General features: G+C 43.5%; 1 long non-coding RNA gene across 2 annotated transcripts in view; it reads right to left on the bottom strand.

Annotated features, from left to right (window-relative positions):
• Positions 1–4,584: 4,584 nt before the first annotated feature.
• Positions 4,585–27,288, bottom strand: part of LOC120222299 — a 25,813-nt gene continuing 3,109 nt past the window's right edge. The window contains exons 2-3 of one of the 2 annotated variants that reach the window (XR_005526010.1): positions 20,699–20,828; positions 4,585–4,739 (exon numbers count right to left, since the gene is read on the bottom strand). This is a non-coding gene — a long non-coding RNA (uncharacterized LOC120222299). Of the gene's footprint in view, positions 4,740–20,214; positions 20,615–20,698; positions 20,829–27,288 lie in introns of those variants that run through there. The other variant, XR_005526011.1, reaches the window with a different exon arrangement.

The following is a 27,288-nucleotide window of genomic DNA, read 5'->3' as shown; positions in this document are numbered from 1 at the left end:
TTCCTTCCTTCCTTCCTTCCTTCCTTCCTTCCTTCCTTCCTTCCTTCCTTCCTTCCTTCCTTCCTTCCTTCCCTCCCTCCCTCCCTCCCTCCCTCCCTCCTTCCTTCCTTCCTTTTTTTAAAATGTTTTATCTATTTTTGAGAGAGAGATAGACACAGCATGAGCAGGGGAGGGTCAGAGAGAGAGGGAGACACAGAATCTGAAGACAGGCTCCAGGCTCTGAGCTAGCTGTCAGCACAGAGCCCGACGCAGGGCTTGAACCCATGAACTGTGAGATCATGACCTGAGCCGAAGTTGGACGCTCAACTGACTGAGCCACCCAGGCGCCCCAACATTTGATTTCTTAACGGAGGATTTTTAACACAGCATTCCCAGTGTGGGGGCAAGGAGTGTGAAACAGCCGGGCTCTGGAATTACCAGGTCCCAACTGTGCTTGTCCAACCTGGGCCCTCAGAGGATTGCTTGGGGGTCCACCCACAGTCCGAGCGGCCCTCCTTTGAAGGCCAGGCTGAGAGGTTTAGCTTTCCAGACTGCGGCGGGAGTGAGTCACGGTCTAACAATGTGATCTGTCAAGTGCTGCAGCTCCCTGGGCCGGTCTTGCCCACAACCTCTTGCCTCCTGGATTCTTCCTGGGCGTTCCTCAATCTTACAAAACGTGGAGATCGTGCTGGCGGCTTTTCTGTGTACTCCCTACCATCCCCAGAGCCAGTTTACTTTTGCTACAGCAGACCTCCTGAGGGCACCCAGCCAAAGAGATGGGCCTGAGGTGGGAAATGCTGGAATTATTGGGCACCCTTTCCAGAATTTGAGTCCCGATGCAGAGAGTTAAGAATCAGGGCGGAGGGAGAGCAAAGGAAAAGAAACTGGGGTCTAGTGTGGCAAAGCAGACCAGATGGGCATGGGGTTAAGAGTGTGTATGTACAAAAAACCATTGAATAAGATACTTTATTTTTTTTAATGTTTCTATCTTTATTATGAGTGGGAGAGATAGAGAGAGCAGAGGAGGGGCAGACAAAGAATCCCAAGCAGGTTGTGCACCATCGGCCTGGAGCTCAATGAGGGCCTTGAACTCACAAACCATGAGATCATGACCTGAGCTGAAATCAAGAGACAAACGAACACCCAACTGAGCAACCAGGGGCCCTAAACAGTACACTTTATTTAAAAAAAATTTTTTTTAATTTTTTTAAATGTTTTTTTTATTTGTTTCTAGGAGAGAGAGAGACAGCATGAGCAGAGGCGGGTCAGAGAGAGAGGGAGTCACAGACTCTGAAATAGGCTCCAGGCTCTGAGCTGGCAGTCAGCACAGAGCCCGACGCGGGGCTCGAACCCACGAACCGCGAGATTATGACCTAAGCGAAAGTCGGACGCTTAACCAACTAAGCCACCCAGGAGCCCCTAAAAAATTTTTTTTAATGTTTATTTTTGAGAGAGCGAGAGACAGAGCACAAGTGGGGGAGGGAAAGACAGAGAGGGAGACACAGAATCCGAAGCAGGCTGCAGACTTTGAGCTGTCAGCACAGTGCCCCATGCGGGGCTTGAACCCATAGACCGTGAGATCATGACCTGAGCCGAAGTTGGACACTTAACTGACTGAGCCATCCAGATGCCCCAACGGTGCATTTTAAAAGGGTGAACTTTCTGGTATGTATAATATATATATATATTATACATACATATAATATTATATATACATATATATAATATATATATCAATAAAGCTGGTTTGTGGTTTTTTTTTAATTTTTTTTTAATATTTTTTATTTATTTCTAGGAGAGAGAGAGAGAGAGAGACAGCGTGAGCAGGGGAGGGTCAGAGAGAGAGGGAGTCACAGACTGAAACAGGCTCCAGGCTCCGAGCTGGCAGTCAGCACAGAGCCCGATGCCGGGCTCGAACCCATGAACCGCGAGATCATGACCTAAGCGAAAGTCGGACGCCCAACCGACTAAGCCACCCAGGCGCCCCTGGTTTGTGGTTTTTTAAAAAAAAATGAGTGTCTGAGTCGGCAGTAGATAACTCTGTCCCCATAGGGAGGTAATGCTGGCTGTGTGGGGTGAATGGGGAGAAGGATAAGATGTTTAGAAGGAGCTGGCTGCCTCCAGGTTTGAGTGGATGTGGGTTGGACTAAAGCAGTGGCACCTATGTGGAGGGTGAGGCTGGGACAAGTCCCTACTCTTGGAGATCCAAGGCCCGTCCAGAATCTGTCAGCCCTACTGTGAGCCTTTAACCTCCATATTGGACACCCTGGAACACCACCACCCATATGACCCCTTCCACTGATTCAGATAACACCGTACAGTTTCCCAACAATCTTGAGACCTGCCCCTATCAAACTAGGTGTATGCATTTAACCTCATTTAGGGCTTATTATTACATCTTCACTTTTTTTTTCCTTCTGCTTTTAACTCTCATCTTTAATTTAGGCTATTTTACGTCTTACGTATCTTATAAGCCTCTGTAAATCCATTGCACAGCAAGGCAGGATATAAATAACATTTTAAAAATAAAATCAACAGGGGCTCCTGGGTGGCTCAGTTGGTTAAGCATTCAACTTTGGCTCAAGTCATGCTCTTGCAGTTCGTGAGTTTGAGCCCCACATCGGGCTCTCTGCTATCAGTATAGAGCCTGGTTCAGATCCTCTGTCCCCTTCTCTCTCTGCTCCTCCCCCACTTGTGCATGTGCATGTTCTCTCTCAAAAATAAATAAGCTTTAAAATGTATATAATTTGCAAAACACTAATGTACATTTTCTCTTTTGGCACTCAGAACAGTCCATCCAGGGGTGCCTGGGTGGCATAGTTGGTTAAGCGTCCGACTTTGGCTCAGGTCATGATCTCACAGTTTGTGGGTATGCTGTATCTCTCTTTCTCTCTCTCAGAAATAAATAAAACATTTTTTAAAAATTTAATAAAAAAGAACAGTCCATGTGGAAGGTAAAGGTAAAGCTATTTCTATTTTTTTAACTTTTTTTTTAATGTTTTACTTATTTCTGAGAGAGAGAGAGAGAGAGAGAGAGAGAGAGAGAGAGAGACAGCGTGAGCAGGGAAGGGTCAGAGAGAGGAGACACAGAATTCGAAACAGGCTCCAGGCTCCGAGCTAGCTGTCAGCACAGAGCATGATGCGGGGCTCGAACCCACGAGCCATGAGATCATGACCTGAGCCGAAGTGGATGCTTAACTGACTGAGCCAGCCAGGCGCCCCAAAGCTATTTCTATTTTTAGGCCGAGAGAGATTGAGGGACCTGGTTGAGCCATCTGGCTATTGAGTGGTGGAGTACAAACCAAAACTTGTGCTCAGAGTCTGGTTCTGCCGAAGGCTGCACAAGAAAGCCCCGGAGAAGGACCAGGTTGACTTCTTGAGGTCTTCCCGGCGCACACGTAGCACCCAACACTGCAGACAGCCTTTTAACAGAGAGGCATCAGGGCCCATCTGCTCAATGGTGGGGCCCTGGGCCGCAGGCGAAGGAGAGAGATGGCGTTTCATTTCTCCTTCCCAGGACTCAAAGTGAACAAATGCTCCTCCTTCCAGTCAGTTAGACCTATTAACCATGCTACCCTCGATCTGAAAAAGGGCAAGCAGGACACTATTCTCCCAAGCCCTAGGCACAGGCTCCTGCTGTTCTCCGAAGGGCTGATAGGATTTCCTCTCACTTTATCCGGGGTGGCTCTGCTCTAAGACTCCTTTCGGAGGAGGGTCTACAGGGATGGCTACAGCTCGTGGGGATGGGTCCCACACTCTTCTCATTTCTCAAACTCCAAGTAGGAAAGAAAACGGGCCGCACAGCAAGGAGAGCCTGCTCTCTAACAAACACTGATCAACTGTAAGTGACCCAAAGATGGGTCACACAGTCTCTGCTTTCCAGTCTTCGGTTTGAGGTGCGGCAGGAATGAGGATATAAGATATAGCAGACATGAGTCATAAGAGAAATATAAACAACGGAGCCTGACTGAGGAGCTGAGTGGGAAATCTGGGGGATCTGAACAGCAGTCTTTGGGGCCAATTACATTTGGGAAGGACCCAGAAAGATATGTAAAATTTATCTTCTTTCTTTTTTCTAAAAATTTATTACCCTTACTTTTTAAACAAAGGGTGGGGTGGGGAGAGAGGGAGTGAGAGAGAGACAGAGAGAGAGACAGAGAGAGAGAGAGAGAGAGAGAGAGAGAGAGAGAGAAGCAGGCATCAGGAATGGACGGGGAGCAAAGAAGAAGGTGTTCTAGGTGCAGGAGGCCCTGCAGGGGCAGAGGCAGAGGGACAGGGATGGAATGCGGGTGTACTTTGAGTAATTCAGTTTGATTGGAGCATGAGGTAGTGGAAAGGACTGGAAAGGTAGACCAGAGGCATATCACCACGGGGGCCCCTAAATTCTAAGCTAAGGAATTTGCACCTCATTTAGAAGGCCACAGGGAGCCTCCACAAGTGACTGGATTACCAGTGTACTTTAGGAGGGAGAGCCCAGCAGTCATGCGTGGGATGAACTAGAGGTAGAGGTCCTGTTAGCTCAGCTACTAGACAATGATGCAGGCCTTCATACGGACACCATGCTTGGGTACTGGAAGGCAGGAAGATATTCATTCACAATTCCCATGTCTTGATCCCATCTTTATTCTGAAGACAGATACAAAGATGAACAAAGACGCCAGCTCTAAGCTGATTCATGTACAGCCTTATGGAGAAGCCAAGTCAAGGAGCAGGTACTCTGTAACAGGGTTAAGTGCTCCGCGGGGTCAAGTGCTCTGGGACTGCAAAGAAAGGGGAAGTTGAGAAACGGCTCAGAGGTTTCCCATGTAGCAGAAAACACAGATCCTAACATCTTTTTCTTCCCCACGTTCATCTAAATAGTACTGCTCATAGATGCACTTGTGTTTAGCTGACATCTAATCTGAGAAAGTTTTAACCAGCCAGTTACGGAGCATAAAACACCCTTGAACACAGACAAGTGTCCAGGTACCTGCTCTTTGTTCACCTTCCTCACACCCAGAGGGGGAAGGATGGGAAAACTGAGGCAGTGACGGACCCATTGGACTGGATGGTCTGAGGAGCCCCAGGACTCAGGGTTAATTCTGACCTTCAGACACATGTCTCCACCTCTCAGCTTTGCTTAATTGGGTTACAGGAATTAGTCTTGAGAACAGAGAAAAGGCAAGAAACCACATTCTCCTCACTCTTAAGCCTCTAAAGAAGAGGTCAAGTGAGGTCGCCCCTGCTTGACCTGGTGAGGATGGCCAAGCAAGGAAAATGGCTTCTTGGGAGACATGATAAGGCAGGCCAGCATGAGACAGGCATGAAATGACAGTGAAAGTCAGACCAGGGACAGCGGGAGGACAGGATGCCCCAACATGGTGCTTGGCACATGGGAGCCACCTGCTAATTAATTATAGATTGCATGAATGAGTCCCAGAGGTCAGGGGACCCTCATTTTAAGAGAAATGAATTACAACCGTAATGAGAAACCATCTTTCACCTATAGGAAAGGCAAAGATCAGAAGTCTCGGTAAGAGTCTGTGTTAGTGAGAGTGTAGGAAACACACCCTCCAAGGCTCTGCTGATGCAGCCTTAAATAGGTAGCTTCGGTGCCAGGCAATTTAGCAGTTATTGATCAGCGTTACAAGTGTGTGTAGTTTGCAGGCAAGTGATCTCATCTCTGGGAATTTATCCTGCAGATGCGCACATGTGCAAACTGACCAATGTACAGTGTATTTATTTGCAGCTTTGCTTGTAATGGTACAACATAGAGAATAATAGGGATCTGGTAAAATCGATTATGGTTTTTCCATTCAGTTAAATACAGGTATTATGAATTATGATGAGGACTGATCTGCTAGATAAATTACCCCCAGAAGCCACAGGAAGAATATTGTGCATGGTATGGTACCATTTGTGTGAGAGGCAAAACATAACACGTGTGGGGCGCCTGGGTGGCTCAGTCGGTTAAGCGTCCGACTTCGGCTCAGGTCAGGATCCTGCGGTTCGTGGGTTTGAGCCCCGCATCAGGCTCTGTGCTGAGAGCTCAGAGCCTAGAGTCTGTTTCAGATTCTGTGTCTCCCTCTCTCTCAGCCCCTCCCCGGTTCGTATTCTGTCTCTCACTGTCTCAAAAATAAATAAACATTAAAAAAATTAAAAACAACAACACGTGCTTGTTTGTATGCTATCACTTGTGTGGGAAGAAAAGTAGTACATATGTTTATATAAGCACAGAATATCTCTAGAAAGACACTAGAAAACTTCTTGGGTTTGTACCCCAAGATGATGAACTGGGCTAACTGGGGAGCAGACATTTTGTATACTCATTTGTACCTTTAAAATTTTGTGCTATGTACAGCTAGTACCTACTAAAAACAGTTTTTTAATACAAAGTAAAAAGAAAAGAACAGTCAGGGAAGCTTCTGGTTGTTTCCTCCAGCAGGGGCTCCCAGGGGAGCCCATCCCTGTGTGCTGGTCTACAGCACCCCCTGCTGCTATCTGTGAGCATGCACTGTGCGGAGAAGGTGTGGGGGTGACAGGGCAAAGGGAGTTTTTGAGGGAACACAGGGGTCTCTTTAAAAAAAGAGAGAGGAAAGGATAGCATACAGTATTGGAGCTGGAGGAGACTCAGAAAGGACAGTGGCATCAGGAGGGGTGCTGAGAATGAGTGGTCCTGGGTTCGAGTCCTGCCTCTGCCCTCACCGCCTGTGTGCCCTTGGACACATGACCCTCTTAATAAGTCTCAGCTCTTACCCCATAAACTGCTCTGATAATATCTACCTCTGGGGTTGTTTTGAAGAGCAAATAGGGGACAGAGTGTGAACAGTGCTTTAGAATTGAAAAGAGCTATAAAAATCTAGGGGATTATTTTTTAACTAGCCTCTCTCACTTTATGAGGAAATAAGAGGTAGCATAGTGCAGTGGTTAAGACCAGGACTCTGCAGCCAGAACCGAAGCCCAGTTTCACCACCCACTGGCTTGGAGGATCTAGAGCAAATTACTCAATTTGGAGACCTCTATTTTTTGTCTGTGAAATAGATTAATAATAACATTCTCAGGGTACCTGGGTGGCTCAGTCGGTTAAGTATCTCACTTGGGCTCAGGCAGTGATCTCACAGTTGGTGAGTTCGGTCCCCGCTCTGGGCTCTCTGCTGACAGCACAACACCCACTTTGGATCTTCTGTCTCCCTCTCTCTGTGCTCCTCACCTGCTCTCTCTCTCAAAAATAAATAAACATTAAAAAAAATAACATTCTTCTGCACAGCAAAGGAAACAACCCACAAAACTAATAGGCAACCAACGGAATGGGAAAAGATAGATGCCAATGACATATCAGATAAAGGGTTAATATCCAGAATCTATAAGGAACTCACCAAACTACACACCCAAAAAACAAACAACCCAGTGAAGAAATGGGCAGAAGATATGAACAGACATTTCTCCAAAGAGGACATCCAGATGGCCAATAGACACATGAAACGATGCTCAGCATCCCTCCTCGTCAGGGAAATACAAATCAAAACCACCCTGAGATACCACCTCACGCCAGTCAGAGTGGCTAAAATGAGCAAATCAGAGGACTCTAGATGCTGGCGAGGATGTGGAGAAACGGGCACCCTCCTACACTGTTGGTGGGAATGTAAACTGGTACAGCCCCTCTGGAAAACAGTGTGGAGGTTCCTCAGGAAACTAACAATAGAACTCCCTTATGACCCAGCAATAGCACTGCTAGGAATTTACCCAAGGGATACAGAAATGCTGAGGCATAGGAGCACATGTACCCCAATGTTCATAGCAGCACTCTCCACAATAGCCAAAACATGGAAAGAGCCTAAGTGTCCATCAACAGATGAATGGATCAAGAAGATGTGGTTTATCTATACGATGGAATACTACATGGCAATGAGAAACAATGAAATCTGGCCATGTGTAGCAACATGGATGGACCTTGAGGGTGTTATGCTGAGCGAAATAAGTCAGGCAGAGAAGGACAAATATCATATGTTTGCGTGTATAGGAGGATTAGGAGGAACTTAACTGAGGAACAAGGGGGAGAGGAAGGGGGGAAATGGTGGGGGAAAGGGAGAGAGGCAAACCAATGCTGACAAAAACTGAGGACTGATGGATGTGGGGGGGGGGGATGGGCATGGAGGAGGACACTTGTGGGGATGAGCACTGGGTGTTATGTGGAAACTAATTTGACAATAAACTATTTGTAAAAAAAAATAAATATAAACTTTAAGAAATTAAAAAAAAATAACATTCTTGTGGGGCTGTCTGTTGTGAGGATTAAGTGAGTAAATACAGGCAAAGCAGTTCCTATAGTACCTGGCACACATTAAGTGCTAAGTAAGCATCTGCTATTATTGACTTCTCCTAATGGATACAATGCTATGTCCCTTTTGTAGGTGCTTGGTAAGTGTGAGCGGGTCTTGCCATTTTATATGTGAAGAAATTGAGGCAAGGAGAGGGGATTACCTTGTTCAAGCCACCCAACTAATGAGTAGTGATAATTCTCCGTCTAAAGAACCTTGGACAGGGGCGCCTGGGTGGCTCAGTTGGTTAAGTGTCCAACTTTGGCTCAGGTCATGATCTCACAGCTCGTGTGTTTGAGCCCTGCGTCAGGCTCTGTGCTGACAGCTAGCTCAGAGCCTGGAGCCTGCTTCAGATTCTGTGTCTCCCTCTCTCTCTGATCCTCCCCTGCTCACACTGTCTCTCTCTCTCTCAGAAATAAACAAACAACATATGTCCTTACATGCCAGACCAGGGTAGCATGAATCCATGGACTGAATAGTACTGGAATCTGTATGTACAGTATAACTCACCAGTTCCTTAATCCATAATGATATTTGGCTATATAATACCACGTACAAGGAAAATTCACTAAAATCAAGACTATGCTAAACTTCAAAGTGATAAGAAAGTTAAGCTTGAGAATTCAAGATTCTTTATTTATGCAAACTGAGTTTTTTCAAAGACTCATTTCCCTATCTGTCTATATTTTAATTTTTGCATTAAAAAAAATCAGAAACAAACCTGTATGTACCATAAGACAGTTTTATGCCTTTAAAAAATGTAAAAAGGAAGGCTAACATTTTTTTAGTAGTCTTAACGCAATTTTAAGGCTATAAATTAAGTTGAAGCATGAAAAGTTTAAATAAACTTAAATAATCTTTAAACAATGAAAAAAAAAGAAATAAACAGAACATTTAAAAAAATAAAGAAAGAAAGAACCTTGGACATCCCCTGGACAGAAGTCCTCTAGTTCAGAGGGCATTCCCAGGTGAGGGTGAGTTTCTTAATCCCTGAAACCAGAAGTAAAATTGGACTGGATGGGGGATGGGAGAAGGGAGGGCCATGAGGAAGAGAAGCTTTCGTGGGGGAAGGATATGGAGAACAGGGCTTTGGGAAGGCAAGAGGTGGGCCGGGTCAGGGTCTATGAGAATTATAGAGAATTATAGCAACAAGATGTAGCACGAATAGGAAACTGAATGCAAAATGGGGGTACAGGACACTGGGAGGGCTTTAGTGGAGAGGCTCAAGGACAGGGGATTTTCAGCCAAGTTGTTGGTAGGGAGGAAGTGAGAACATGATAATGACCATCCTTGCTGTGAATAAATACTTCTGGAGACAGGCAATATGGTGTGGTGGGAAGCTCACTAACAAGTATTTATCGATCATCTGTGATGTGCCAGGCTATCAACCAAACACATAGAGTTAACAGACTGCTCTCTGCTACCTGGGTGCCTGGAGGCAGATTACTACACCTCTGAGCCTCTGTTTTCCCAGCAGACATAGTAATACTTGCCTGGTGGGATTCTCATGGAAGATGAAGTTAGATAACAATGAATCTGAAAACAGGGCCTGCTACCCTGTGGGCACTTGCAAACGTGGAGTTGAGCATCTCTGTGTACAGCACTGAGTAAGTCAGGTGCTGTGGGGGGGACAAGAAGCCTGAGATGGAAATCTTGCGGCCAGAGGGCTTGGAGTCTAGTTGGAGAAACGGGACACATGAGAGATTTAAAAACAAAACCAAACGGAGATGAGCAGCTGAACAGTTTGAGGAATGAGCACCCACTAGGGGCTGGGCTGCCGAAGGAGGCTCCCTGAAGACGTTCCCTGAAGACATGTGAGTGAGATGTTCTGGGATCCAACGGAGTTGAGAAGAAGGAAGTGCGGCCCAGGGTGAGGGGGTAGGCAGAGTAACGGTGCAGAGGTGCAGGATGAGAAAGCACCGGACGGCACAAGTGCTGACTGAGTGTCCGCACTGGGGTCAGTCACCATGCCAGGGGCTCTCCCTGACTTCATCTTACTGGATCCTCACTGCGACTTGTGAGGTGCTCAGCTCTCTCCCCATTTGATACATGAGAAATGTTGAGAATCAAGGAGGTCAAGTAACTCACTAATGGTCACACTTCATAAATAGACAGACAAATCAAAATTCAAACCCAGAACTCTGGCCACAAAATCCGCAGAAAGGGGACTGAAGTTAGCAACATGAGGTGAAGGAAATTCATGTTTTACTCCCACTCCTTCACTCATTCAACTAATATTTAGTGAGTGTTTACTGTGTGTGAGGCATTATGCTAAGTGCTGGCTGGGCTACTGTGAACGGAACAGATCCCTGCCCCGATGAGACTTTATGGCTTGGAAGCCTGGCAGCTTTTAAATAAATTCACAGCTGAAGAAGTGCTATGAAGGAAACAAAATGAGAGGGTGCTATGAGAGAACAAGGCAGGCCCTAAACAGGCTGGGGAGTCAGCCTCTCTGAGTAAGTCACATTTAAGCTGAAGCCTGAAGAATGAGTAGCACTGGTTTATGAGTGTGGGAGGGAGACAGAGTCCCCAGCAAGAGGGGCGTTCCAAGTAAAAGTAATAGGACAGATGAAGGCCCAAAGGAAGAAATTAGAGATCATGTGGAGGAGCTCTGCGAAGGGAGAGGGTGCCGAGGTGAGGCTGGGGAGTGGCACAGGCCACACCGCACAGACCCATGGACACCACGTTAAGAACTTTGGACTTGATCCTCAGTGCAATGAGGAACCAATGACTGGTTTAAGTGACGTGACTCAACTGATGTCTGAGAAAGATCATTCTGGAATGCTGTGTGGGACAGGACTGAAGTGGCTAAGAGTGGAAGCAGCAGCAGCAAATTGCAGTCGCCTCAGAAGAAGCCCGGCGACAGCTTGGACAGAGGTGGAAGTGTGTCTCAGGAGTAGAGAGGTGCGGTCTTGAGGACAAACTCCATATGAGGAGGGTAAGGAGAGTTTTTGTCAAGTTCACCAGGAGGTCTGGAAGTGCCATTTTGGAGATGGAGGGGGAGCAGATTTGGAGCAGGAGGGGGTAGACCAGGAGTTTATAGTACTGTGGGCAAAGGGAAGGTGGGAATACAATTTGAGAATATTCAATGCTGTTATAAAAGATAAATAAGTTGGTAGTTTGTAAAGCATGAGCGAAACATTTTAAGATGTTTTAAGTATAGGTGGGTAGCTAGTAAGTGACAGGTTTGTTAGACATAGGCAGAGGTCAAGTAGAGCATGTGTGGTAGGACTAAGAGAAGCCTAATACTCACGAGGCACCTGCGTCTTAAATAGTCATGCACACTAAAGCATAAAAGTTACTAAATAGGACATCCTAAACATGCATAAGATACATTAGGCACTAAATATACCAAAGGCAATAATATTCAAGATAGACTATATGTACATGGGGACTCGATATTCATAAGGTGTTTTTTTTGTTTTGTTTTGTTTTTAAGTAGGCTTCACGCCCAACACGGAACCCAATGCAGAGGCAGAATTCACAACTCTGAGATCAAGACCTGAGCTGAAATCAAGAGTCAGATGCTTAACTGTCTGAGTCACCCAGGTGCCTTTCAGACACCTTGACATTGAAACATTCCACTTCTGCAAGGCAGAGAGGGTCATGGTGGAGGAAGTTTAACTAATTGATCCAAATGTACAACATGGCTTGATATGCCTTTGCTCCTCTCTGTGCCACTGTGGACAGCTCAGGAGAAGAATCATCCTGGTTCTATTTTCCCCCAAGCCACGCACTGGATCCGGGAGAGTTGGGAGGACTCAGGAGCTTTGCTGCACTCAAGGCAACTGGTCTGCAAGTCTCTGCTGCTGATTTGCTATTGTGGAGAACACACAGGCCATGTGAGATGGGCAATGTCCTGTACCCACAGCCGAGTAAGGACATCATGTGGCTGTGGGGATGATCATGAAGGCAAAGTACCTGGCAAATAGCTGTCTCACATCCATGTCAGTTTGGGGTTTAGGCATAGGGAATGTAAGATGAGAGTGTGGCAGGGAAGAGTTATCCCAGAAATGGAGTAGTGACAAGTCTCCATGGTAGAAAGGGTCAGAGTTAGGGGTAGGCAGGGAAGGCAGCTGAGTAAGTTGTGGGGACAAAAACTCATACCTTGAGTAGAAAGTAAAGGATGAAATGAATAACCCACAGGTTAAACAAGCAAGAGATTAAATCTAGGGGTCCTAGGGCAGAAAGGAAAAAACAGGTAGGATAATGTAGGTAGATAGACCAAGCAAGTATAGTCTGAGAAATCAGGTGTCAGGGAGCAGGAATCCAGACTGGGAAACTGAGAAGCAACAGGTGAGGCACCAGGCAGAGAGCTGAACCTTAAGGGTCAAGAAGCTCCCCAGACAGAAAAGAGGAGCAAAAATGCAGCCAAAACCATTGTAAGTCAAGGGAGTCTCAACTAGAGCCAGACCCATTTCAAGCTATGGGTTTCTTATAACTTGATAATGGTTTTTCATTATCATCCTAGCTTTTGCCTGACCAGCGATGTTTCTGAGGCTTACAGAAATAACCATGAACATGGTCCTACTATTTATCCCTATACTGGTCTGAGTCCAACAATCACTTAGTCATTCCTCCGGCAATGAAAGCAGCTTGCAGGTCTCCCGGGGTAAGAAGGCAAGGAGGAGGGTGGGGAAGAGACATTTGGAGCCCCTCAGGTCTGGGGCTTAGTGCCGATGACTAGTTCTAATTCCTTGTTATCAAAAGCTTGAGATCTGAGAGACATCTCCATGCAGGCTAGACACCTGGAGGTTTTAAAGAAGGCCGACGAGGATTTTGTAGGAGCCAATTCTTCCCCACTTTACCAATCAGTCACCAGCCACCTCTGCGTTCCCGGAGAGCAGAAGAAAAATGGGTGCAAAGTGACCCATTTGACAATGTTTTCAAAGTGTTCCTCAATCAGTTCATTATCATTTACTCTTTTGTCAAATCACTAGAGTGTGAGAACCAAAAGCTGAGGGTGAGCTCCAGCTCAGCCTTAGCTGAGTGGTTTCAGGCAAATTACCTTGTTTCTCTGGGCCTCATTTTGCTTGTCTGGAAAATGAGGACATAGGAATTAATGATTCCTAAGTTTCCTTCCAGCATTAAGGGTTTTTAGCCCCCATGCTCCACACATACCCCCACTCCCAGAGCATACTCATACTCAGGACGGGGAACTGGATCCTGTTATTACTAATTGAATGTATGTCACCTAAGAATCCAGGCTGAGAAAGGGTCATCTAATAAAAATACACTTATTGATATTAGTTCTTATCTAACATCCTCTTGAAGGGGGTCTTTTTAAAATTTATGTATTTTTAAAATATTGTAGGTTCAAATGAATAAGATTATTTATTTATTATTTTTAAATGTTTATTTATTATTTTGAGAGAGAGAGACACACAGAGTGGGAGTGGGGCAGGGGCAGAGAGAGAGGGAGACATAGTACCGGAAGCAGACTCCAGGCTCTGAGCTATCAGCACAGAGCCCAGTGAGGCGCTCCAACCCAAGGACTGTGAGATCATGACCTGAACTGAAGTCGGCTGCTTAAACAAGTGAGCCATCCAGGTGCCCCCTTTAAAATTTTTTTTAATGTTTATTTCTTTCTTTTGAGAGAGACAACAGGGGAAGGGCAGAGAGAGAGAGAGGGAGAGAGAGAGAATCCTAAGCAGGCTCTGCACTGTCAGCGCAGAGCCCAACACAGGGCTTGATCTCACAAATTGAGACCATGACCTGAGCGGTGATCAAGAGTCCGGACACTTAATTGACCGAGCCACCCAGGCACCCTGAAAGAGAAGTCTCATAGCCATTTTAAAAACTGTCAGTCCACTTAACCTAATTTGTTCATTATCATCACTGATTATCTCTCTAAAGTCTTTATTATGCATCTAAATGATGATGATGGCTTAATAGTTTATACAGCACGTTGGAACCATGTCACAAAACCACACAAGGAGGTGGGAAAGGTACCATCATTAAGTAACTCCTTGCTTTTTTTTTTTAAACAGATGAAGAAATTTACCAGGACCAAGTGATCATTTTGTCCAGTCATAAAGGTTGCAAGAGCTTCCAAGTGGCAATGCTGTATCCTGAATCCAGGCCTGTCACTTCCATATGCAGGGCATCTGTCCCCTGAGAACCCAGGTCCAGAACTACACATCCCAGAGGTGGTTGTCTTTCCGCAGCTGATGTGCCCAACTTCTTCAAATTTGCTGAAAGACTCCCACCCCACCCTGCTATTCTTAGGCACCCACCTGGTCTTTGTCCCATATAGTTTCCTTTCTACTTTCTCCTCTGCGGGAAAGCCAATCCTATGTTTCTGATTCGTTTACACCAAATTTCTCCAAAGTGCTCTCTGACATCCCCGAGCTTCATACATTTTTCCAGAAGAAAAGAGGGAGATGCTACATGTGGGATGACTGGGAAGAGACGAAACTCCCAGGCACCTGCCGGGATTCTCCCCTTTAGGAAAATGTCTCCCATTCCTATGGTGCTTGCTGTGACTGGCTTTGACCCCACATACCAGCTCTAGCTCCAGCCAGGGTGACAGTTTTAACATCTGGGCCAGCATGGGACTCTGTCCTGAACACAGAACATAATAAAGGGAGAAATGAACTTGTTCCTTGATAGTTTGGCTAGGGCATGAAGTAAGGTTGTGAGACAAGCAATGATTCTTTGGTGCTTCCTAACTGTTTAATCATATACCTCAGCAAGAGAGCTTAGACATTCCTTCAAGACAAACTGGGCTATAACAATGAATGTAAAAACATTAATTGGGATAATGTGATGGGTAGCCCTTGATGGAGAGACAATATGGACACAATGAAGCATGGTAAAAGGTGCTGTGTAGGACCCAAACCTAGGTTCAAAGCGTGGATCTAACATTGAGCCTAGGGATTTTAGGCAAATTATTTCATCTCAGAAAATATCATCAGAAAACCTCCACCCTAGAAGATTGTTGTAAGAATTTTTCAGGGATTCTGGGCGCCTGGGTGGCTCAGTTGGTTGAGCATCCGACTTCAGCTCACGTCATGATCTCACGGCTTGGCTGTGGGTTCAAGACCCACATTGGGCTCTGTGCTGACAGCTTGGAGCCTGGAGCCTGCTTTGGATTCTGTGTCTCCCTCTCTCTGTGCCCAAGCACAGGAAGTAAAACGCTGTATGTTGAATTCCCTCTTAATTCCCATTTAAATCATGCTCTAAACTCCTGACACCTCACTAAGTCCAATATGGAAGTTTTGATAATAATCAATCAACAATATTTTAATGAGACCATGACTGTGTAAAGCCAGTGCCAGATGCTAGGAGGGTGGACTGGAGGAAAAAAAAAAAGTAGCAGGTTTACAAGGTGGTTTAGGAGACATAACACAAGTCACAGATGCTTAAGAAAAATCACAGAGCAATTTAGCAGTAGATTAAACGAATCCAAGTTGAGTCTTGGGCTACTGTGGATGCGGAGGTAAACTTGGGGGTACAGAGGCGGCTGAGGAATGGCCTCAATCAGGAAAGGCTTCTCAGGCACCTGGGTGGCTCAGTCGTTAAGTATCTGACTTCAGCTCAGGCCATCTCCCAGTTGCTGAGTTTGAGTCCCACATTGGGTTGGCACAAGCCCTGCTTTGGGTAAAAAACATAAGCCCCACTTTGGATGAGCCCTGCTTCTCTCTCTCTCTCCCTCTCTTTCTCCCTGCGCCTTGCTCACTTGTGCCCCCCGCCCCCTCACACACACACACACAAAAGTAATAATAAAATAAATGAAAGGAAAGTCTTCTTTATAATTCTGAACTTGGCCTTGGATTTTTAAGCTTCTTTAATACATGGTAGATCTGAAGCCTGGGATTTTTTGTTTTTATTTACATCCATGTTAGTTAGCATATAGTGCAATAATGATTCCAAGAATAGAATCCAGTGACTTGAAGCCTAGGATTTTATAATAAAAGTTCAGTTTTTTGTGTTAAAAATCCGTGTGTTGGGGGGGGGTTGGGAAAAAACTTTCATGAGTATAAAGTTTCCTTTTTAGGATAATTAAAATGTTTTGGAACCAGATGGAAGCGATGGTTGTGCAACAACGTGAATGTACCAAATGCTCCTGAATTGTGAACTTTAAAATGTTTAGCTTGGGGCACCTAGGTGGTTCAGTTGGTTAAGCATCCAACTCTTGATCTCAGCTCAGGTTTTGATCTCAGGGTCTTGAGATCAAGCCCTGCGTTGGGCTCCATGCTAGGTGTTAAACCTACTTTAAAAAAAAAAAAAAGGTTAATTTTATGTTATTCACTTCAATTTAAAAACATGTGGAGGGGAACCTGCATGGCTCAGTCGGTTGAGTGTCTAACTCTTGATTTCAGCTTAGGTCATGATCCCAGGGTCATGGGATCAAGCCTTGCATGAGGCTTATTTTATCTCTAAAATAAAAAAACCTGGGGTATCTGGGTGACTTCAGTCGGTTAAGTGTCCAACTTCGGCTCAGGTCATGATCTCATAGTTTGTGAGTTTGAGCCCCGTGTCAGGCTCTGTGCTGACAGCTCAGAGCCTGGAGCCTGCTTCAGATTCTGTGTCTCCCTCTCCCTCTGCCTCTCTGCTGCTCATACTCTATCTCTGTCTCTCAAAAATGAATAAATGTTAAAATAAAAAAAAATAAAGGAGTAGTCCTATCAGATATTAGAAAATATCTTTAAGCTACAGAAATTAAAACATTGTGTTATTGACACAGGTAGATGACAGATCAAGGGAACACAATGGAGTCTAAAAGTAGACTCAAGTGTTTGGAAAATTAGTATACACTAAATTAATTACACAGTTAAAATCAGTGGTGGTAAGATTGTTCAATAAAGACTGTTGGAAGAAGTGGCTAACTATTTGGGGAAAAAAATAAAGTTAGACCCATACCCTTCCCTGCTCATACTCATTATCTCTCAAAATAAAAAAATAAACAAATAAAATACTTTGATAATGTCTCATGATATATTGTTGCTTGAAAATAGTGAGTTGCAGAATCATATTATACTGTGGTATAACCTCATTTTTGTAAAAAATAAAAAACCATATTGTTTACTTTTGTTTGTATCAAATAAAAAAGTCTGGAGTGGAGTGCCTGGGTGGCTCAGTTGGTTAAGTGTCTAACTCTTGATTTTGGCTCAGGTCATGATCTCATGGTCATGGGATCAAGCCTTAAGTCGGGTTCTGCGCTGGGTGTGGAGCCTACTTAGGATTTTCTCTTTTCCTCTCCCTCTGCCTCTCCCCAGCTCACACACGTGACTGCTCTCTCTCTCTCTCTCTCAAAGAAAAGTCTGGAAGGATACATACCAAACTATTAATAGTAGATATTCTTAGAAGGGAGTGGAGAAATTAGGGGGAAGAAACTTACATTTTATTTTGCATATTTCTGTAGTGCATATTTCTGTAGTGTTTTAAAATGCTTTAAACCAAGCATATATTACTTTTATAATCAAATAAAACACATTTGAGGATTAATTATAAATTATAGAACATTTGCATAAGGGGATATTTCAAAGGAATATATATCATATTATATGCAATTATATAATGTATAATGTATATATAATATATACTACAAATGTGCATGTGTGTATACATATAAAATCTTCTAAGTCCACATATAGAAAGATCTCCATAAAATATTGTCTGGTGAAAATGGCAGGTGCACATCACAATGTATCCCTATGTCTTTTATAATAAAAAAAGCAAGGTAATAGCCAGAAGCCCCAAAGGGTAGAAATTTTTTATAACCATCCTAAATGTAATAAAATACACACACACAAAGATGTACATGAATGTGGTAGTGCATGAATTTATCTTAACTATCAGGATTGAACCTAAAACTAAAGATCTTTTTCTTTGTTTGCTTTTTAATTTATTTCTGAGAGAGAGAGAGACAGTGTGAGCAGGTGAGGGTCAGAGAGAGAGGGAGACACAGAATCCGAAGCAGGCTCCAGGCTCTGAGCTGTCAGCACAGAGCCCGATACGGGGCTCGAACACATGAACCGTGAGATCATGACCTGAGCCGAAGTTGGACACTTAACCAACGGAGCCACCCAGGCGCCCCAAAACTAAAGATCTTTGGGCACCATTTTATGGAGATATTATTTACCACTACCATATTAAATTATGCCCCATTGTTTCTATTTGTGCTGTGGGGACAAAAATTAGTATGACATGTGCTTCCCATTACACTCATGCATGAGTATACGCATATATATGGAGGAGAGAGACTGAAGGCTTTGACAGTATGATGGGATTTCTAGGGGCTTTTTCTTTTTTCTTTAACCTATTCTATATTGTTTAACCTCTCTACAAGCAGTTGTTATCCTTGCAAAGTGAAAAAAAAATACTTAAGAAAGAAGTGAAAATTAACATAAAATGTATGTATTTTTTTTAGTTGAGTTTTTTTAGTCACTGCTCCCAGCATGACGAATTCCTGAAAGTGCTTTCTAATAGTGCACTGGCCAGAGACTATGTCAAAGTCATGACCCATGCAACACCCCTTCCCTCAATGTGTGACATTTTCTTAAAGCCAAAAAGAAAGCTCAAACAACAAAAGTAAATAATCAAGATGGGGTGTATGAGGCTGGGAGTACCGGGTAAACAGAAACAGTTGAACTCTCCAGGCAGGGTTTGATCTTAATATCCAGTGAGGTGACCTGCAAGCCACATCACCACAATCCCCTTAGCCCTTGAAGATCATCTAGCATTTCTGACTAGTACAGATTATAGTCTTCCACCGGAGTTTATCAGATGGAATCCTCCTTTCTCCTAAATTACAAAAATGCAGTAACCATACAGATGACCAGACAAAACCAGATCACACAAGCCCCCTCTAACTACTGTTTATTCAGGGATTTTATCTGTACAATCACAAAAACAGCTCCATGATTGGTAGAACTTACTGAACTCACAAAAACAAAGTTAGGTAAGGACATCGATAAAAATATCAACACAACTCATTAAAAAGTGGAAAAGTTTCAGGGACGATGAAGGAGAGTACAACCATGGGGAGGAGAAGAGAGAATGTTCTCCTTAAAAAATATCTCCTTTTATGCTTGTGCATAAAAAAGTGGAAAATTTCAATACCAGTGACTTGGTCTAGCCTATATAATACCAAATAACTGACCTTGTTTTTCAGTTCTAGATGACCATGATTTTATAAATGTCCGTTTCTCCAACAGGCACTCCTTTAAGGAAACATGAGTTCTAGAGCCAGCCCTGGCACCACCAGCTCTGTGATTTGTGCTTCTCTGAACCTCATCTGGGACATCTGAGGATTGGGTCAAATGATCCCCAAGAGCACTTCCAGATTTTAAAAATTCTATGGTTCTATTAACTTGAGTTTTTCTACATTCTAAACCAGAACAGTTTAGAGTTGGAAGGAATGTTACAGGGTGATTTATCAGACCCTTTATTTTACAGATGAGAAAAGGGAAGCTCAGAGAAGGTAAAGGCCAGAAATCTGGAGATCATCTGGAGAAAAGCTGGAATAAAACACTAGGCCAGTTGATCCCCCAGCTTATTTTCCAATAGAAACCCTCTGACAGATTTCCCTCTTGTGCCCCATATTTAAGATGAGGTAGACAGGAAAAGCCAGATTTGTGTAGGGTTTACCTAGGTGAAACGGTTCCTGCCCCTTCCCACTCCAGCCTAGGGTCTAAACTCAACTCAGCTATTGGATCTAAAGACAACGGACTACTAGCGGCGAGAGTTCTTAAATGAATAGAGATGCAAGACCCTTCCCTAACTTTAACAATGAAGTATGGTTGAAATCGGGAGGAATACCTTTTAATTATTGATTATTCACATCACTACAATGTTCAGGGAGTATGCAACAAACTAGCTCATATTAGAAAGTTAAATAGTCCAGGTATAATCAGTAGAGCAAGGAAAAAAAGGAATGAAGGGCCTATGGGTGGGGCTGGGGGAAGAGAGGAGAGACAGAAAGAGAGTGAGAAGGAGAGAGAGAGGTGAGAAAGAGAGAGAGGGCAACTTCAGACTGGTGCCAATCTACTCAGGAATGATGATATTTTTATGGGTGGAAGGAGTAGGTTAAAGAGCGAAAGCCAGGAAGAGCACTGTTGCCAAGAACTGTTATCAATTAACATTCTGGAAACCACAGCCATACTTCTCTTCTTTGGGGATTCTATAAAATGAGACCATAAAGATTCATTGAGCCAACAAGACTTTGGTTGCATATTGGTGGGGGTGGTAGGGAATAAAGATCAAGAGGCTCACAAAGGATCCAGACGTCTGCTTCACTGAAGTGGAAAAAATCACCATAATAATTTCCACAATATATCTGGCAGAAGAAGATGCTGCAGAAGCCAAGTGCACTGGCTGAGAGTAGGCATAAGCTGCACAGAGAGAGTGAGAGTTTTAATTCAAGAGGTGTTGCTGAGTTATTAAAGAAAGGGGCCAGCCCTAAATCATAGGCTTACCTCTCAATTTGATGGAGCTATCAATCCAAAGTTCTCTCGTCCTTAAGAAGCAAGGCCCTGCATTTGGAGAAAGAAGCTATTGAACATCTCTCTGCTCCTTTTTGCTTGGTCCATAGTTCCTTGTGCAGTTCTGGAAGGCAAGAACATTATTGGCCTACCTCTTTGTAGCTTAAATTATGCATAGATCAAATCTTGCAGCCCCAAAACACCACTGAGATTTGGGTCGTAGGGCCTAAAAGCTAAACAAAGGTTGGGAACAAAGAATAGGGGCAAGTTAAAAGTAGGGTCCTCTCCTGGACAGTATGTAGAAGCTGACAGTTTAGAACAGGGCTTAGCAAGTATTTTCTAGAAAGCACCAGATAGTAAATACTTTAGACTTGTAGGCAATAGGGTTCTTGCCACAGCTAGTTTTCTTCCACTATAGAGGAAGAGCAACCACAGACAATACAAATATAAATGAATGTACCCACACTCCCATAAAACTTTATTTATGGACAATAAAACTTAAATTTCATTTAATTTTCACATGTTATGGAATATCATTCTTTTGTAAAATTTACTTTCAATCATTTAAAAAATTTTTTTAAATGTTTTTTTTATTTCTGAGAGAGAGCGTGAGCAGGGAAGGGTCAGAGAGAGAGGGAGACACAGAATCTGAAGACAGGCTCCAGGCTTCCAGCTGGCTGTCAGCACAGAGCCCGACGCAGGGCTCGAACCCACGAACCATGAGATCATGACCTGAACCGAAGTCGGACGCTCAACCAACTGAGCCACTCAGGCACCCCCATTTAAAAATTTAAAACCATTCTTGGGGCACCTGGGTGGCTCAGTCGGTTGGGCGCCTGACTTTGGTTCAGGTCATGATCTCACGGTTTGTGGGTTTGAGCCCCGTGTCGGGCTCCGTGCTGACAGCTAGCTCAGAGCCTGGAGCCTGCTTCAGATTCTGTGTGTGTCTCTCTCTCTCTGACCCACCCCTGCTCACGCTGTGTGTATCTCTCTCTCTCTCAGAAATAAATCTAAAAAAAAAAACATTAAAAAAAAATTTAAACCATTCTTAACTCATGGGCCATAGAAACACAGGCAGTAGGCCAGATGTAGCCCACAGGTTGTAGTTTGCAGACTTACGGCCTAGAATAATACAATGAGAGCTACAAATGGAACTCAGAATTTTCTAGTAAACCTATGTCAAAGCTAAAAAGAAACAGGTGAAATTAATTTTTGAAAAAATTTTTAATGTTTATTTTTGAGAGACAGACAGAGCACAAGTAGGGGAGGGGCAGAGAGAGAGACACCCACATAGATTCCGAAGCAGGTTCCAGGCTCTGAGCTGTCAGCACAGAGCCCTATGTGGGGCTTGAACTCACAAACCAATGAGACCATGACCTGAGCTGAAGTCGGAAGCTTAACTGACTGGACCACCTAGGCACCCCCAGGTGAAATTAATTTTAATAATATATTTTATTTCACCCAATATATCCAAAGTATTTTAATTTCAAGGTTGTCAATATAAAAATTACCAACAAGATATCTTACTTTATCTTTTTTCACACTAAGTTCTCAAGATCTGGGGTGCATTTTACACTTACAGGACATCATAATTTATTCCAGCCATACCCCAAGAGCTCAATAGCTCCATATGCCTGGAGGTTATCATATGTTGAACAGTACAGGTCTAGAATGGCATCTTCAAATGTTAGCTTGCATCAGAATAACTTGGAGGGCTGTTAAAATACAGAGTTTTCATTCAGTAGTTTGGGCTAGGTCCCCAAACTCCATTTTTAACAAGTTCCTAGGTGCTGTTGTCGATCTGGGGACCACGCTTTGAGAACTATTTGTCTAGAAGCTGAGCAGGGAGGAAAAGTAGAGAAGTAATGAGGAGCCAGGAATATGCACCAGCAAGAGGTAAACAAATATAAAACAATGAGATACCATTACATACCTATTAGAACGGCCCAAACTAAAAACACTGACAAACACCAAATGCTGGTGCAGATAATGGAGCACCAGGGACTCCTGCTCATCGCTGGTGGGAATGCAAAACAGCACAACCACTTTGGGAGACAGTTTGGGTGTTTCTTACAAAACTAAACATACTTTTGCTCTCGAATCCAAGGATCGTGCTCCTTGATATTTACTCAAATGTGGTGAAGACATGTGTATGTGAAAAATGGCACATGGGTGTTTACGACAGCTTTAGTCATAATTGCCAGAACTTAGAAGCAACTAAAATGTCCTTCAGTAGGTGAATATATGAATTATGCTACATCCAGACATGGAATATTTATGCAGTGCTTAAAAAGAAATGAGCTATCAAGTCATGAAAAGACATGGAGGAAACTTACATGCATATTACTGAGTGAAAGAAGCCAATCTGGAAAGGCTACGCATTATTTATTTATTTACTTATAAATCGTTTATTGTCAAGTTGGTTTCCATATAACACCCAGTGCTTATCCCCACAAGTGCCCTCCTCCATGCCCATCACCCCCTTTCCCCTCCCTCCTACCCCCATCAGCCCTCAATTTGTTCTTGGCATTCAAGAGTCTCTCATAGTTTGCCTCCCTCCCTCTCTCCCACTATTTTTCCCTTACTTCTCCCCCATGGTCCTCCATTAAGTTCCTCCTAATCCTCCTATATGTGCAAATATGTGGTATCTGTCCTCTGCCTGACTTATTTAGCTCAGCCTAACACCCTCAAGTTCCATCCATGTTGCTACACATGGCCAGATTTCATTCTTTCTCATTGCCATGTAGTATTCCATTGTATAGATAAACCACGTCTTCTTGATCCATTCGTCAGTTGGTGGACACTAAGGCTCTTTCCATGTTTTGGCTATTGTTGAGAGTGCTGCTATGAACATTGGGGTACATGTGCCCCTGTGCATCAGTACTCCTGTATCCCTTGGGTAAATTCCTAGCAGTGCTATTGCTGGGTCATAGGGGAGTTCTATTGTTAATTTCCTGAGGAACCTCCACACTGTTTTCCAGAGGGGCTGCACCAGTTTACATTCCCACCAACAGTGTAGGAGGGTGCCTGCTTCTCCACATCCTTGCCAGCATCTAGAGTCCTCTGATTTGCTCATTTTAGCCACTCTGACTGGCGTGAGGTGGTATCTCAGTACGGTTTTGATTTGTATTTCCCTGATGAGGAGGGATGCTGAGCATCGTTTCATGTGTCTGTTGGGGGAAAGGCTACATATTGAATAATTCTAAGTATATGACATTCTGGAAAAGGTAAAATATGGAGACAGTAAAAGCATCAGTGCTCACCAGGGGTTAGGAGGGAGGGAGGGATGAACAAGTGGAGCACAGAGGATTTTTAGGGCGGTGAAACTTTTCTATATGATCCTATAATGGTAGATACACATTACTATACATTTGTCAAAACCTACCTAATGTACAACACTAAGAATGAACCCTCACGTAAACTATGGATTTTGATTGACAGTGATGTGTCAATGTAGATTCATCGTTTGTAACAAATGTGGCCCCTCTAGTGCTGAATACTGATAATGGGGAAGGCTGTGCAAGTGTGGGGCAGGGAGTATATGGGAACTCTCTGTACTTTCAATTCAATTTTGTTGTGAACCTAAAACTGATATAAAAAATAAAATCTATTATATATATAAAAAAAAGGTGGGGGGAGCAAGGACCACATTCATCAGGCCAGACAAGCAGTAGGACTCCAGATCAGAGGTAAAGACCTTGAAATAGAAGTAGAGACTTAGAACTGGGTTAACTTCCCATACCCTGCTCTCCAAGAGTCAAGGAAGTAGCTTTTCCAGGTTTCAACTTTGTAAGTGCCCTGGGGATGGGCAGCCTGGAGAACCCTGTCTGATCAGGGGCCAGCTCAGAACCTAAGCCAGGTTTTAAAATCTCTTGCAATGGAACAGCTATCTTCAGGCCCTGACAACTTGAGAAAGATGCAGAGTCTCATTATTTAACGCAATGATTTTCTAAAACGACCCAGCTTTCAGACTGAACCTATAGGTAGGTGCTCTCATAGTATCTTAAGACTGCTCAAATAGAAAAAGGGATAGATGAAATAATATAGAAATTTGGGCTGCTTAAAGATTGCAACAATTAAGGTGAGCTGTGAGACTCTATAAATACAGAATTTTTTTCCTACATTAAGGGTACAGAATCATCCAATTTGGAAACCACGGTTTTCATGAATAATCTTTTTTTTTCTTTTCCATGAATGTTCTTTTAACTTAATTACCCTTGGGAAGGAAGCTTACTTGTAGTGGTACATCTCCACACATAGGGCTTTGCTAGAACTATAAAAATGGACCCCTTCATAACTTCTTGAACTCTGTGGCCTAAATTAAAACTCTGGATCTTAATTTTTTTTTAAGAAGCTGTTTTCTGTTCCATTGTGTCAGAAGACCATTGTATAGTCTGGTGATCCCTCAAATTCAGGAGAAATTTAAAGGCCTGAAGGAAATTTATAAAGACATCTTTTTTTTTTTTAAAGGTTTTTTTAATTTATTTCTAGGAGAGAGAGAGAGACAGCGTGAGCAGGGGAGGGTCAGAGAGAGAGGGGGTCACAGACTGAAACAGGCTCCAGGCTCCGAGCTGGCAGTCAGCACAGAGCCCGACGCGGGGCCGGAACCCACGAACCGCGAGATCATGACCCAAGCGAAAGTCATGAAAGGAGGAGGAGGAGGAGGAGGGAGGAGGAGGAGGAGGAGGAGGAGGAGGAGGAGGAGCAGTCGCCACAGCAGCAGCTACAAATATAATGCTAGAGAGCCAGAAAAACACTAATGTGAATATTTTAAAAAGGGAGTCGTTTCAAATAGCTCTAATAAGGAGCATTGTGTAAGGCTTCCGTCAACCTTTTTAAAGAAAAAGGTAAGCCATTCAACCACCAAAAGAGGTTTTTCAGGAACAGCAGAAAAACTGCAGTTCAGGACAAGCAAACTATGGCAAACCACAGGCAAGTCCGAAGAACAAAGTGGGACAGGCCCTTCATAGAGGTAAGGAGGAAGTTGAGGGATGTTCTGAACAAAAGTTCATTGGAGGAAAATGAGAGCTGGAAGTGGGGACAGCCCCTCATTGGCTGCAGGTGAGGGGAGCTTGCTGTTGCTGGGCTGAGAGAAAATCTTCCTTCCTGCTGGACCAGGCAAGCTGGGAGGAATGGTAGTGCAAGTGTGCAAGCTCGCCCTTCGTGTATTCCCAACTCCAGTTTTGAGTTAGGTATCCTTAACACATTTTCACTCTTCTCACAACCCACTGAAGTTGAGAAACCACATATGGAAGCCCAGTTCATTTCAAAAGGTATAATAAAACAATTTAACCCCTCAAATCAGAGAAGCCCCTAAAGAATTGCATGGTTTGAATGGAGGTAGGTTTGTAGCCCATTTAAGTAGTTGGACCACTAGTCCATTAGGAAACTGGAAAAGCAATTCACTTAACACAGATGTGGGCATAATAATAGTCCTGCAGTGATTTAATTATATACTGACTTGGAATGATATGATTGCTTTCTATGAAGAATTTAATTCAGAGTTCTCTCTTTGGCATTGAGACTGTGCCCTTGATATACTTCGAACTTTCAAAAATACATATTTTATTTGAACTTGAAGTTTTAGTCGGGAGAATAATGAAATCCTATTTATTTATCACTCAAAACATTTCCAGGGGGCAGACTGATTTTTTTCAAAGAGACTGATTATTTTTGTTACAAAACAAAATGTTTAAGTATGTGTAAAAGTATACAAGGGGCTTCATTAATGTAACTAAAGAGTACCACATTGTACATTGTCTCCCGAGTTATAAAACAAAAACACTTAACCTTGTATATTTTGAAGAAGTGTGCATTCTGCCATAAGAATTTTTAAGGATAAAATAGGTTTAAATTGTTTCCAGTTATATCAAAGAATATTCTTAAATAGCTTTTAAAAATCCAATCATAAATTCAGATTCACTTAAATATCCCCAAATAGCAAGGGAAAAAAAATTAGTTTTTTACTTGAGGGCACCATCATTCTGAGATGGACCACGGTTACCAAAATGTAATCAATTTTATGACATAAAACTCTTTTATGGTTGCTCCTATATCGGAACACTCAATAAATGGAGAAAGAAGGTCATCATTTCCCCAAAACACTAAATTCAGATGAAGGCAGAGAATATATAAAACAATTATGTGGGTATTTCTCATTTTAATCTGAGGTTTGTAGATAGATATCTTTGGGTATGATTGTGAAATCCATTTCCCCCAACATACACATTAAGAATGAGACCTTCCAGAAATGGGCAGAAGATATGAACAGACATTTCTCCAAAGAGGACATCCCGATGGCCAATAGACACATGAAACGATGCTCAGCATCCCTCCTCATCAGGGAAATACAAATCAAAACCACCCTGAGATACCACCTCACGCCAGTCAGAGTGGCTAAAATGAGCAAATCAGAGGACTCTAGATGCTGGCGAGGATGTGGAGAAACGGGCACCCTCCTACACTGTTGGTGGGAATGTAAACTGGTGCAGCCCCTCTGGAAAACAGTGTGGAGGTTCCTCAGGAAACTAACAATAGAACTCCCCTATGACCCAGCAATAGCACTGCTAGGAATTTACCCAAGG

Source organism: Hyaena hyaena, unplaced genomic scaffold, assembly GCF_003009895.1.
Source record: "Hyaena hyaena isolate Hyena2069 unplaced genomic scaffold, ASM300989v1 scaffold_856, whole genome shotgun sequence".
NCBI lineage: Eukaryota > Metazoa > Chordata > Mammalia > Carnivora > Hyaenidae > Hyaena > Hyaena hyaena.
Note: the sequence above shows the minus strand (reverse complement) of the source record. Positions and strands in the feature narration are given on the sequence as shown.